At 41.7% G+C, this 13230-nt stretch overlaps 1 protein-coding gene across 4 annotated transcripts in view; it reads left to right on the top strand.

The window, feature by feature from the left end:
* Nucleotides 1-13230, top strand: part of CA10 (carbonic anhydrase 10) — a 491731-nt gene that overhangs the window by 270255 nt on the left and 208246 nt on the right. The window lies entirely within an intron of this gene.

The following is a 13230-nucleotide window of genomic DNA, read 5'->3' as shown; positions in this document are numbered from 1 at the left end:
TAAAATATGTGGCAAGGTAGAAGGAACTCTTAAAGCCAGCCTTCAGAGCTAGGGTTTTGCCCTTGTAAACAACTTTTATATACCCCTTTTGGAGTGTGTATAATGAAATGACTAACATTTTCAGCTGGAACTGGAGCTATTATGCAGCATCTGAGTGTTTTGTAGCTTGAAATCTGTTCAGAAAAAGCACTGAAATGGGTGGAATGGGTAGGCTATGGGGACTCCTTGTCTCTGCACAGGCACATTTTCCTCATCCTCCCTGTGGGAATAGCCTGTGCAAAGCAAAACAAAGTCAGAGCACCAGGTAAATCTCGCCCAGGCCTTCTCTGTCTGAAATGAAACTCTCATCTGCCCATTTCACTTCTGCTTTTAATGCCAATCTCCCTTCACTCTTGCTCCCTAAAGTGGAACATATGGTTTTCTTTTTTTCTTCTTCTTTTTTTTTTTTTTTCATCTTCCTCAGGGAACAGTGGAGGAATCCAGGTGTCTACCTGGAATCCAGGAACGTACATGATTTCATTGCTGAAGGAGATTCCCAGCAACTGAAGACGAGTCAGTCTTTTCATCTCTGCTTCCCAGTTTCCATCATGGTAAATTTATAGTTGCAGATCACAGTTACAAATATTCAGAAAAAGACAATATGGACTTGCCAACTCCCTTTGGCCCTAAATTTTAGCAGTTGAACCTCCAAGGATTGTTCCAGGCTAAAGGGAAAGCTTAGAGTGTTTCAACCCATCTCAACCCTGACTGTGCTGAAAAATGAGTATCTCCTAAGGGGAGATGCTATCCCAGAATCAGAAAGAGCATCATTGTGCTTGCTTCTGCCGACAAGACAAGAAATCATGAAATTATGAAAACAGAAGATTGTGCTTATGTCATCTGCTGTCTCTTATAACATCCAGATCATAAAGAGACTGTTCTATTTTCAGCCCTTTCACATGAGGAGGCCTACGGGAATAGAACATGGGAATGTTGCTCTTCCCCTAAACCCAATAGCAGTTTGTTGCTAGAAGGGAAAAATAAAATAGAGCCATATGGGGTTCCACCATAACATGGCAGGAAAATTGGGCTGGTGTCCTGACCCAGCTTATTGTGTAGTGTCTCACTGTGGTGCTGGGGATTCCTCAGAGCAGACCTTGAAGAGTTCTGCTAATGATGGTGCTTTCCATCTAGGGCTCCAACTGTTCAAATACTGGTCCTGTTCTCGGCTGATACAATCAGCAGCACAGGGCGGGAAGTCACCCTGCAGGTGGGAGCCAGGCAGCCTTTGGACTCTGATAACCTTTACTTTAGTCTCCCTCTGCCACAATATGTGCATATGTCCCTTCATAGAACCTTAGAGTCCCCATCTTTATAATAGAGATAATCTGTATTTTAGAGCATCCTGGTAAGGAGTCAATAGGATCACAATTGTAACATGACCTGTGCCTTTTGAAGAAAAAGCAATGGTTTTGATTCTTTTGGAGGATAATCATTTTGAAGATCCTTGACTTAACTAATTGCCATGTCACTTCCCTCCTCAAAGCCAGTGAATCACTTTGTTCTGCAGAGAAGATGAAGTCCATCTCTCTGTGTCTATGAGTCGGTCTCCTATAACATGCATACACATAAACACACAGGAAGTTCATAGTGCAGCCCCTGCTCTCCCTGGATTATTATCCACAACCATGGACTTTGCTTATGCTCCCCCAGGCATCTGGAATGCCAGTTCCTGTCTCTCCCGATGTTGAACCATGTTATCAACCCGTTTAAATCCGTCCGATCTTCCCCACCCATAGAGCCTGTCCTAAGCCTCTACTTCTGCAGACAGTCTTGTGGTGAGGGATCTTGCACCTTCCTCTCTGCCCTGCGAATCTATGAGAGCCACTGGGGACGAGAATTGTGGCATATTCACCTTTACATTCCTCCCAGGTGTGGGCCAAGTCAACAGAGGCTGATTGGAGCTGCATCCGTATCACTGCTCTGAATTTCTTAGTCATTTGTTTGTGATTTGTGTGTCTTGTCATTATTTTCATGCTCCTTGGCAGCCACTTACTTTACAACTACCTGTCCCTTTATATTAAGCATTTCCAGACTCCTTATGTGGTCTAATGTAAAGCGTTCCTGGCTTTGGGGAATTGTTACTGTCGTTGTTTTCCTGAAATGTCTCCCTCACCTATTTTCAAATGAGTGACCCCTTAAATAACCAGAATTAACATCAGGAGGTAAACCAGGGGTTTAGAATGCAGTTTCTGCCAGTGCTACTGTGTGGAGTGAAAGAAAACTCACTTAATACACTAGGATTAGATCAGCCCAAGGAACATGTTTCTTCAAACATGTTGATCTTCCCGCAGTTGGAAATCTCTGGCTACAAGAGGCCAGGACTGTTCAGGGCATGGATAGGAAATGCCTGAAACACTAAAAAGTCCAGTTTTCTAATATCATCTCCAGTTTAACCCTGGTACCTTTGCCCTAGGCCTGCTTGTTCAGAGCTGGGAGAACCTTACTATTTCCTCCATCCTCTCTCATTGACCAGTAGTATAATTGGGTCCAAAGGTGAATGAACCAACCTACATTCTGGAGGTAATTAGGGAAGAAAGGGGGACCAGGACACAAGCCTTCAGGCTCCAAGTCCATTGCTCTTTCCTCTCCCACACCCTGCAGCCTCTTCCCATTCACTGATGGCCAATGTGGTCTAAATTTTGACATTTTAAGGATCCATCTAAGGAATCAATCACAAATTTCATCACCTCTCTTTACTTAAAGATAGTACTAGATTTTCAACATTATGAAACTCTCATGGCTCCATGAATGATCAAGAGACCAGGCAGCATGTAACTGCCTCTACCCTTTGCCCACTAGCAGCAAGCTGGCCCAGCGAGCACCTGGGAGTGTGGCTCTTTGGTCCCCTATGGTCCTGCAACAGGCTCTGTGCTGGTTTCATTGCCTCCCTTTCCTTCTTTACTGGGAGAGGAGGTGGGAAGAGACCTCATATGCTTTCTGGGTTTTGCTTACACATTGGTATCCTGCACTCTATTTTGCCCTTGGTATCATTGAAAGGGCAATGTAGTCTTTGGGGTATGATAGTTTGTTTTTCTACATTTAAAAATCTTTTTATTAAATCTTGCCAGTGTGGATTTAAAGAGTCAGATTGCTCCAAGTGCTCATAGAATAATAAAAGTTAACAGACATAGAACGCCTGTTTTTGTTCCAACACTCTGGCCTTGGTAATAAGTAATTACACTAATTATTTTTATCCCCTCCATATAGTAACTCTTCGAGCTGGTTTTATTCTTCGTGTTCTACATGAGGAAACAAGTACAGAGCAATTCTGTCAAAGTCACAAAGCAGAAGGAGGCAATGATATTCACACTCAGGGTGATTTGAGTCCAAAAGTGATGTGCTTTCACTTCTCTGGTCAGGTTTTGCTCTCATTCTCCCCCAGGGGGAAAAAAAAAGGGGGGGTTAACAAGAAAGACCACGTGAGAACAGACTCCAGAATGACTCAACTCCTGTGTGCTTCCATTTTCTTGTCTGAATCAGCATAAGACAGTTTTGAGGGTTAAGTGAGATGAGCCCTATAAAGCATTTGGAAGCCTGACCCAACCCATACCGAATGAGTGACCTCACTGTCCCCTGATTTGCTGAATCCTCTGTGAGCGTCATTTGAATGGTCTCCAGTTCTTTGTATAGGTCATGATCAATGGGCCCAGAGACCTCTGTAATACCCTACACATACACTTTCTGAGAGATAGGAGGGTCACCACAGGCTTGGGGACCCCTCAACATCCTAGGAGAATGGCTGGAGCAGAGCTTACTGTCCCCAAAGGCTGATGCCCTCAGGAAGGGACTTCTCAGTCATCTCCTCTGTTCATCCAGATTCCCCAGGCAAAGTGGGAGCAGAAAATTAACAATTCCCAACAGGGGTGAAGCAGCTGCCACCCCTACTCTGTGAACTTGTTTGCCTGGACCTTGGTTTCTCATTCTAGATCACAGGCCCTTAGGAGGGACCATGAGCATTAACTATTGAGCAACTGGCTGGAAACAGCCCCAGAATCCTGGTGGGGAGAAGGAGCTGCTCACCCAGGGTCAAGTACAGGGACCGTGGGTGAATATCTGAAGTGCTTCTGAGGTCAGGTGCACCTGCAGTCAGGAAACATGTTTGTGCAACAGGTCACCAATACTGGGGAAGCCTAAAGGACACACAGAGAGTGAATGGGCATGGAGAACCTCAGGGCCAAGGGTGGAGAGGAGTGCAGGGTGGAGTAAATGCACCGGGAAGTGACCTGGGCCACATCTAGAATCCTGCGCAAATGGCCCTGTTGGGTCTGGGGGCTCCCAGGGTGTCAAGCCACATCTGCTTAAGTGGGATAGACACTCTAAGTAGCCAGAGCTCATTGACCTGGAGTGGGACCTCTGACCAGTCCCAGGTCTACAGTCATACTCTGGGCTATGCCCTACTGGCCAGCTCTGTTCTTCCTTAGGCAGACAGTCTGCAGCACCATGGCTTCTAACCATACTGGGTTGCTGCAGCTCCCCATCACTCCCTAACCAGCAATTCTAAGGGCTTTATTTTAAAGTTAAATATCATCACCAGGACATTTTTTTTATGTCTATATATATTTTTTAGTTGTTGATGGACCTTTATTTTATTCATTTATTTATATGTGGTGCTGAGAATCAAACCCAGTGTCTCACACATGCTAGGCAAGCACTCTACCACTGAGCCATGACCCCAGCCCACCAGGACATTTTTAATGTTCTCTCTTTTATTAAACAACTAAGATATTGGCATTCAGGTTAATATCTTGCAGTAAAGTAGACTCAAGTTCCATCAAGCTACCCATATACCCCCTTTCAATTTTTCCAAATTCATATAATAAAGCCCCCCCTATTCCTAAATAGAAAGTCTTTTCATTTAGATAAAACATGTTAAGTAGATCAGGATTCCTAAATTAAACATTTTAAAAACTATTATTCTCTTAAGAATTAGGGGAACGGGAAATAGCTGAATATCTAAATTATGTAAAGTGGCAAGTCGAAGAAGTACTGATAAATAAACTTCATTGAGCACTCGCTTTGTGACAGTCTGCTAAAGGAATTAGCTACTTCACCTCATTGGACCCTCATAACCACTCTGTCAGGTGAGTGAAATTATTTCCATTTCACACATGGTGGAACTCAGACATAGAAAGCAAATAGATTCCTGGCACAATATAGTTCAGTCTATAATCTAGGAATTCATTATCCTACCTGAACTCCTGTGGTGACTAAATTAATTAATATAAAAACAAGAGCCGAGAACTATAACTTACACATTATTTACTAATTAAAAAGTGTTAACCAAATTCCTACCATAATTCAGAAAATCAATGGGGGCTTTTTAAATTTTTTTTTTTTTTTTGGTCTAGTTTCTCTGGCATTTGGTCACTTCCACTCACCAGTATGGTGTAGTGTGCATGGAAAAACTCGATCCTGTCCCCTCTAATGTAGGGAAACTGTGATTTGCTTGAACAGAGGTGGACCATGTCATGGATATGTGCCTACCCACCTGAATAATGTCATGGACAAATGAAGATGGGAAGTGGCAGACGGTGCTGAATGACCCAGATTCTAACTCTGGAATCAGAAAGTTTTTAAAAGGTACATTATGCCAGGTCCTGGGTAGAAAGTGTTGCCTTTATAATTTTTTTCCTATTTAATTGTATTGGCCCAAAGAAGAACAGCAGATAAAGCATTCCTTTCAAATAGAAACCTTTATCATGTGTGAATTCCTGACTGATAGCCAGATAAAAAGATTTTCTTTAATTTCTCTCAAAATAAGAGGATTTGAGATGGCACTAAGAGGGGGGGAGTTCAGTGAAATCTGAAGTTTAGTGAAATCTGAACCTTTTAATTAAGACAAGTTCAAAGGTATTTGGCTCAAATATCCCAAAGTTTGAAGCAGAAGAAGTTAATTCATGATGAGACAAAGTCAAAGACTCAATTTATTTTTCAACGGCTGGTTGAGATTAATCCAACAAATATTTAGCAAGACCCAGTATTTTCCCAACACTGGGAAAAGGGTGATGCATGAATAAACAGACATAATCCTTGACTTCTAGAAGCTTCCAGTCTAGACTGTAAAATTGACCCTAAAGTAGATTGCGTTCAATGTTTACGTGATAACATAAAATAATAAGAAGATATTCCTCAAGCACTTGTGACATGTCTTACACTGCTTTATGTGTATTAATTCATTTCATCCTCAAAAGAACCCATGAGGTATCTATTGCTTTCATTCCCATTTACAGATAAGGAAATTGAGGCAGATAAGATGGTGCAGCCTGAGAATGGCAGAGCAAACGTTTGGACTCAAGTTTGACCAGCTTCATTTGTGGATTTTCACTCTTGCACACTACTCCCTTTTCCCAGAGCAGGGCTGCTGTGTTACACAACTTCAGGGTTCCCCGGGGGTTGTGCACTCTATGACCTATGAAGCTGGGTCAAGCCTAGAATATAATAAGGTAGGCACTAATGTGCTCATTTTAGATTATGACATTGCCAAAGTTGCATAGCTAATAAGAGACAGTGCTGAGACTCAGAACTGGGTGTGCCACCTCTGCATCTTGCTCTTTCTGGACCTCAAACTGCCTCTACCCTGCTCTTTACAGGCTACTCTGCTCCTACATGCAACTGGCTCAGAACATTGTGAAGTTTCCCAGAGGTTCCCCATAACCCCTTCTTCCAGAGATTACGCTCTCCCTGCACCCCAGGGACATCTCTTCTGCACAAGGAGATGCTCAGCTCCTCTCATTAGTGCAAAGACTCTAAAGAAGAGCATCAGATGTAAAGTCAGCTGAGCCTGGGTTTTCTGTCTCCACTCACTGGCTCACCAGATATTTATTCGGCACTTCCTAGGTGCCAGGCACTGTTCTAGGAGGTGAGGATGCAGTGTTGTATAAAGTGCTTGCTTTCATGGGGTTTGCACTACAGGGTACCATTTGCTGCCTGTGTGTCCTTCCATATTAACTCAGCAGCTCTGGGTATCAGTTCTCCCACCTCTGAAATGGGAACAGTAGTATCTGCCTGGCTGAAGTGAGATAATGAATGCAGTGTGCTTAGGGAGAACTTGTTCTTCACTGGCAGTCAAGAAATCCCAGTCTGTTCCCTACCTACCTGCTACCCAATAAAAATGAATGCCACAAGACCTGCTGCTGCTGCTTGCATCCTTTTGAGTTGTAAAACTCTGTTGGTTTGAGGCTGTGTAAGGATGATGGATCGTTCCAATCCATTTGACCAGCATGGGTTAAAGCAATGAACTGGTTCTCCATGTTCCTCTATTTTATATACATTATGACTCTGTATATGGAACCATAAAATGCAGGACAGATTTATACATACAGCACACTGCATATTTTCATAGAAATGTTTTGCCAGGCACCTGTAATACACTGATATATGTGAGCAGTTTTCTAAAGTTTATTTCTCATAGATCTCTCTTAAATTGCATGTGAAGTGACATTTTATGGCTTAACTTTTGTTTTCATGACACAGCCTCAATTTGCATCTCTGCTGTAGCCCTCAGAGCTCTCCTGCTCCTAGCATGTGGGTTCCTCCTGTCCTTGTCACATATTGTCAGGAAGCTATTGTCAAAGAACCCCCACTTTGACCTCTTTCCTGGAGAAGCCAGTCCATCTATGTTTGTAGAAATGGACTTGAATTGTTCAAATTCCATATCCACCTTGCTTACGGGGTATTGATGCAAAGAAACAGGGTTGTTCTATTCTTTGTGTGGTCAGAGCCCTTGGCATGACAGCAACCACGGAATCTCTTTGCCTCTTTTCCAAATGGATTTGTTTGTGTAGAGTTGACTCCAACTTTCTGACCTGCCATTCCATCGAAACAAGATAGAAAGGAAAGAAATGCCACCAAGTACCTTGTGTAAGCCAGACTCTTTATGAAGCACTTTGCAGATCCATAATCTTGCTAAAGACCTGCACATTTGGCGGTATTGACCTTATTAAAGGAAATAGTTGCAGGAAGATTAAGTAAATTGACCAAGGTCACACAGCTAATGAGTAGCAAAGCCATTGAAGCAAACCCACCAGAATCAAGACTCACAAAGAGATTCCAGGTGGGCAGAGGGCCACTTTGACATCACCTCCTTACTTATAGGGATTCATTCATTTGAACACTCCTTGAGCAAAACATGTATTTATCAAATGTGTCTTATTAGGCACTATAAGGTGCTAAGTTTGAACTAACCACCGCAATTTTTGAGTTCCAAAAGGATTTCTTGCTACCTCCTCCTGCAAGACCCATAATAAATAAGCAATAAATAAATAAATAAATAAGGAAATAAATAAATAAGGAAATACTGACCTAGACAGAAGTGACTATTCTCTTCTTGTGTTCCCAGGTATCCCTGGCATGTATGGGTGGCTGGTACACACACAGGTGGCACTCCCTGGATGTTTCAGAATGAATCAATGAATGGATGCTTTTACACACCCCTAAGGAATATATTACACATATTTATTTGCATATCAGTGTCCTCCACAGGCCAGTGCCATGTCTGGTCATCTGTGTATTCTCAGTGCCTGGCATAGCATCTGGCATAAACCAGAAGCTTGCTGAACAAGTGCATGAGTGAGAGGAGAGTGACTATCAAACCAATTTGCACACAATTAGAAATAATCAATCTAGTATCAGAAATGTAATCAGAGTAGAAATTCATGTGGAGGGAGTGAGGCAGTAGCCCCAGGAACAAAAAATGAGGAGATACCAAAACCTCGGCAATCAAGATTTAAAAAGTATTTCAATGCAGTGTTTTAAACAATCAAGGAAGAATCCAACAGAGTCAAGATAGGGTGAAACAATGAGCTACATCAGCTAGATGAAGAGTCAAGTCCTGTCTTTGTTTTAAAATTTGATTTTTTTCATCCTTTTTTTTTTTTTTGCATTGCCTTTTATTTTTTTAATTGCAAGGAAAAATTCATTATTTTGATCACTGAAATTTTGGCACTCCCTAAATTTTGCATTCAAGATCAATGCCTCACTTGCCTGACTTTAGTCACAGCTCTGTAGAAACCCACAGCAATAACTAGAATTCTTTGACATCAGATTATATGAAAGGTACACCATGTAAAAAAATTCATGAACAGCCCACAAAAGCCTCTTATCAGGAAACTGTGGTTAGGATCTGTTTTGTAGATCAGGTGGCCGAGGAGATGGCAAGAAGGCAGAGCTGCCCTCCTGGAGTATCACAGATGGATCAGAGACGTGCCTGAGTTATCAGGTTTCCCAGCCTCCAACAGGTCCTGCCTCCAACCTGAGGCCACAGGGGTCCTGGACAGCTGCCTTCACCCAGAAGAGGCATGGTGCATTCACCCCAACATGCTGTACAAACATCGTTTTCCACTCAATCCCAAGATTCCAACCATTATAAAAAGCCAAATGATTTTATGTACCATGCCCCTACTGCCACCAAGATTACAGCAATTGTAAGACACTAACAACTGGAAGATACATCTCAAGTTCAGAGATTGAGTCATGCAAAAACAAACAAACAAAACAAAAAAGTGCATTTTGGAACCAGATGAAATATATTCTCATTGTATCTCAAGTGGCCAGGATATTGAAAAAAGGTAGAATAAGGGAATATACTATTCGAGTGTACACTGCAGTGAGGGACACAAAGGAATTGGGGCATGATGCACTGTCTCTAAATATCTAGAATTCTGTGCACCACTCCAGCCCATCAAAATCTGATGTGATTCCTGCAAAGATACAAACTTCAAACTAGCAAAAAGACAGAGGATGCTTTGGAAGGAGGCTGTTTCATTTGTCTTCTGGAGAGATTTCCCCAGTAATGAAAGATTGTAATATTCATTGTCTGATTTTATTATTCTGGGGTGGGTTAAGAAGTTTATCTACTTACAAAATATTTGGAGCCATGGATTAAGAAGGGAAGGGGGCTGAGGTAGCACAGCTGATGTGAGTCTGGGTCTCTTTTCCTTAGCAGTCTCCATTGAAAGTAAATCTGGGGTGAGCTGCAGAAATTCTCTAGCTGCAGCATCCAGAATCTCAAAGAATAGTCCTAGGTTTATTATCTAACAAGAGCAGTCCTTATCATTCCACACCCAACTGATCAGGCAACAAGGAGCACACTCAATTAATTGCATTCCAAAATATTACATTAAAATTTATATAGAATTTAAAAATATACAGTGATGCATTGATCCGGGTCAGCCATTCTACGGCATGATCATGAAACAGCTGAGTCTGCCTCCCCATCCTTTGCTTTTCAAAAATGTATCTACTGAGCACAGACACAAATCAGCCCAATGGCGTGACAGCAAACTCACCAGAGTGAGACCTGTATGATTTGCTTGCAATTATGCCTTGCACCATTTATAAATCATATTCCAAATCAGATGTAATAAAGAGTAAAGCATCTTCTTTGCTGATGCTCAGTACCTTGAACTCTTGACATGGAGGGGCATAGTCAAAAGCCCGACTGCCTAGGTTTGAACCCTGTTCTGCCTTAGGTTCTTCACTTGTGAAATGGAGATGACAGTAGAACTATCTCTGAAGGGTGTTATAAGGATTTAATGAGCTAATATTTGTAAAATACTGAGAATATTGCACAGCACCCACTACATAGGATTAGTTGGCATTTCTGACCACAGGCAACCCCAGCTCAGGACTTGTGCTCAGATGAGCAGCAGAGCTTGACTCATTCATTCACAGGGTATGAGCCTATAGCACTAGCCTATGGTTACAAGCCTTTGCTTCTCCTGCTCTGCTCTGCCTCCTCCTCCTTCAACATTAGATGGACACAGTTATCTTCTCAAAGGTGCTTCCTATACAACACAAGTTCCAATGGTGAACTAGTATGCAAAGCAAATAGATTCTTGAATTTAAAATATCATTTGACAAGCTCACCTCATCTCCCATGGGTTTCCATTCAACTTTGCCTCTATTTTCATTTTTTCTTATGGTATATTGTGATCATTTTATGGTTTTGGATCCCTTGATGGACAGTAATGGACCCTTATCTTATTCTTCCTTGTACACCCAGGACCTAAAATCTTGTGGCCAGTGCACAGCAAGTACTTGATAAATCTGTATCAAATCAGGCGACCACCTCTGTAGACCTGTTGCACATCCATGTAGGACCTTATCTTCTCTCTGCTCCATTCCCAAAGATTCCCTTCCTCCTTTGGATCCTCATTGGTAAGGTTGTCAGAGCAGCAGCTGCCGTTACGGAGCCTTGAAATGAATCAGGGAGTCAGGGACCAATTGTTCACAGAGATGCCCCTTTGCACATCCTCACAACTTACTGGATGGAATGGCAGGCTTAGGATCTGCCTCCAAGAATATTTCCAAGGGAATCTGAGAGACCTCGGGTCATTTTGGAAATACCTGCAGTAATAAAATAATACATCTCATTCACGAAAATGACGATCGCCTTTTATTTAGAATCGTTACAGCTCAGAGATAATGGGTCTTTATGGCAGTGAGCTCCATGAAAGAACAAAGCCTGTTTTTCAATCTGTCAGAGAAATGAGGTGGGTGAGGAGTGGAAGTGAAGTTATGGAACATTATCAGAGCCTTGGGAGAAGAAATCTCTGTTCAGCTCTCAGTGCATGTGGAAGGTGGTTGGATCTTGAGGATCTTTGGAATTGGGGAAATTGGATCTGAGAGAACAAAGGGGACTGTATTTGTTGTTTATTGCCGTGTAAAATTATGCCAAAGCTCAGGGGCTTAAAACAATGAATATTTATCATCACAAGGTTTCTGTGGGTCAGGAATTGGAAAGTAGCTGAATTGAGGCTCTGGCTCAGGGTTTCTTAGACTGGTGCAGTCAGGATGTGGACAGGGGTTGTTGTCATGTGACCTCTTGACTGGAGGGGCTATCATCACATGACTTCTTAGCTGGGGCTGAAAGGTCTCTTTCAAGATGACTTCTGCACATGACTATTGGCAAAAGTCCTTGGTTCCTCACCCTGAGACCTCTCTGTGGGCTGCCTGAGTACTTCATGACATGCCAGCTGACCTTCTAGAATGAGAAAGCCAAGAGAGTGAGCCGAGAGGAAGAACAGAGCCCTTATAATGTAGTCTCTAAAGTCACCCCAAGTCAGTGTCCCCAGCTGCCATAGCAAAGTATCTCAAACAGGGTGAGTGAAAATGAGAGAGATTTATTCTGTCACATTTCCACAGGTGAGAGGTTTAAAACCAAGTGAACAGGAGAGCTGGCTCTCCCTGAAGGCTCTAGGGAGGAATCTTTGCCTCCTCCTTCCTTCAGTGGCTGCGGATGAGCCTGAGATCCCTGGTTTTAGATGTATGGTTCCCACCTTTGTCTCCATCTTCGTGTGTCTGAGCTTCTGAGTGTGTGGCCCACACTCAACAGAATAGGAATTATTCTCTGCTTCTTGTAGACATATCAAAAAATTTATGGCCATATTTGAAAACTACCATGATGATATTATATTTCTATCCAAGTACCCCTTATGCTGTAGTTTTCTAGTTTCATTGAGATCATGTGAAAAGAGAAGAATACTATAGATGTTCTACATTTTTCAATGATAGTGTATACCGGCAAAAGGCTCAAGTAAATTCTTTTGAAATGGGAACCAAATTTCTTTGAAAATGAATGCAAAATAATTTGACTGGGATTTTTCAATGAAAATATTTAACTTAAATCTCAAATAAAAATCAGTTTACAGATATAACTACTCTCTAATTCTGAAAACAAAGAATGAATTGTCTTTATATCTCCCTCTCTGGTATAACTTTTCCAAAATCACATGATTTTATAACATGTTCTTTAAGTTGAACTCTCTCAGCATAATCATAGAGAGGGTTATTTTACAAAATCCAAGTACTTTATTGATACTCTCTAAATTTCTTTGGGATTCATATCTTCCTCTTGTATAATGCCTAGACTGTCATTTCCTTGAGGATCTTCTCCTCCTTTTCAAATAATGTCTAGTAATGTCTCTACTATGTCATCATTTATCAGTAATTCTTTATGAGGATCCTAGCAATTCTAAAACATGATTTTTTTTTAATTCACAAAATCTTCCCCCTTTTTTTGGAAAATTTTAAAACTTGCTTTGTAATCCACAAAGTATTTTTATAAGATTATATTTTACAAGTGTTGCAAGACCAGTAATGATGTTGACTAAGATTCTAGTGTGAAGTGGGGACTGATTTTGAATGGGGATTGATTTTATAAGTAGTCAATTTGGTGATGACTATTTT

Source organism: Sciurus vulgaris (genome assembly GCF_902686455.1).
Source record: "Sciurus vulgaris genome assembly, chromosome: 3".
Taxonomy (NCBI): domain Eukaryota; kingdom Metazoa; phylum Chordata; class Mammalia; order Rodentia; family Sciuridae; genus Sciurus; species Sciurus vulgaris.
Note: the sequence above shows the minus strand (reverse complement) of the source record. Positions and strands in the feature narration are given on the sequence as shown.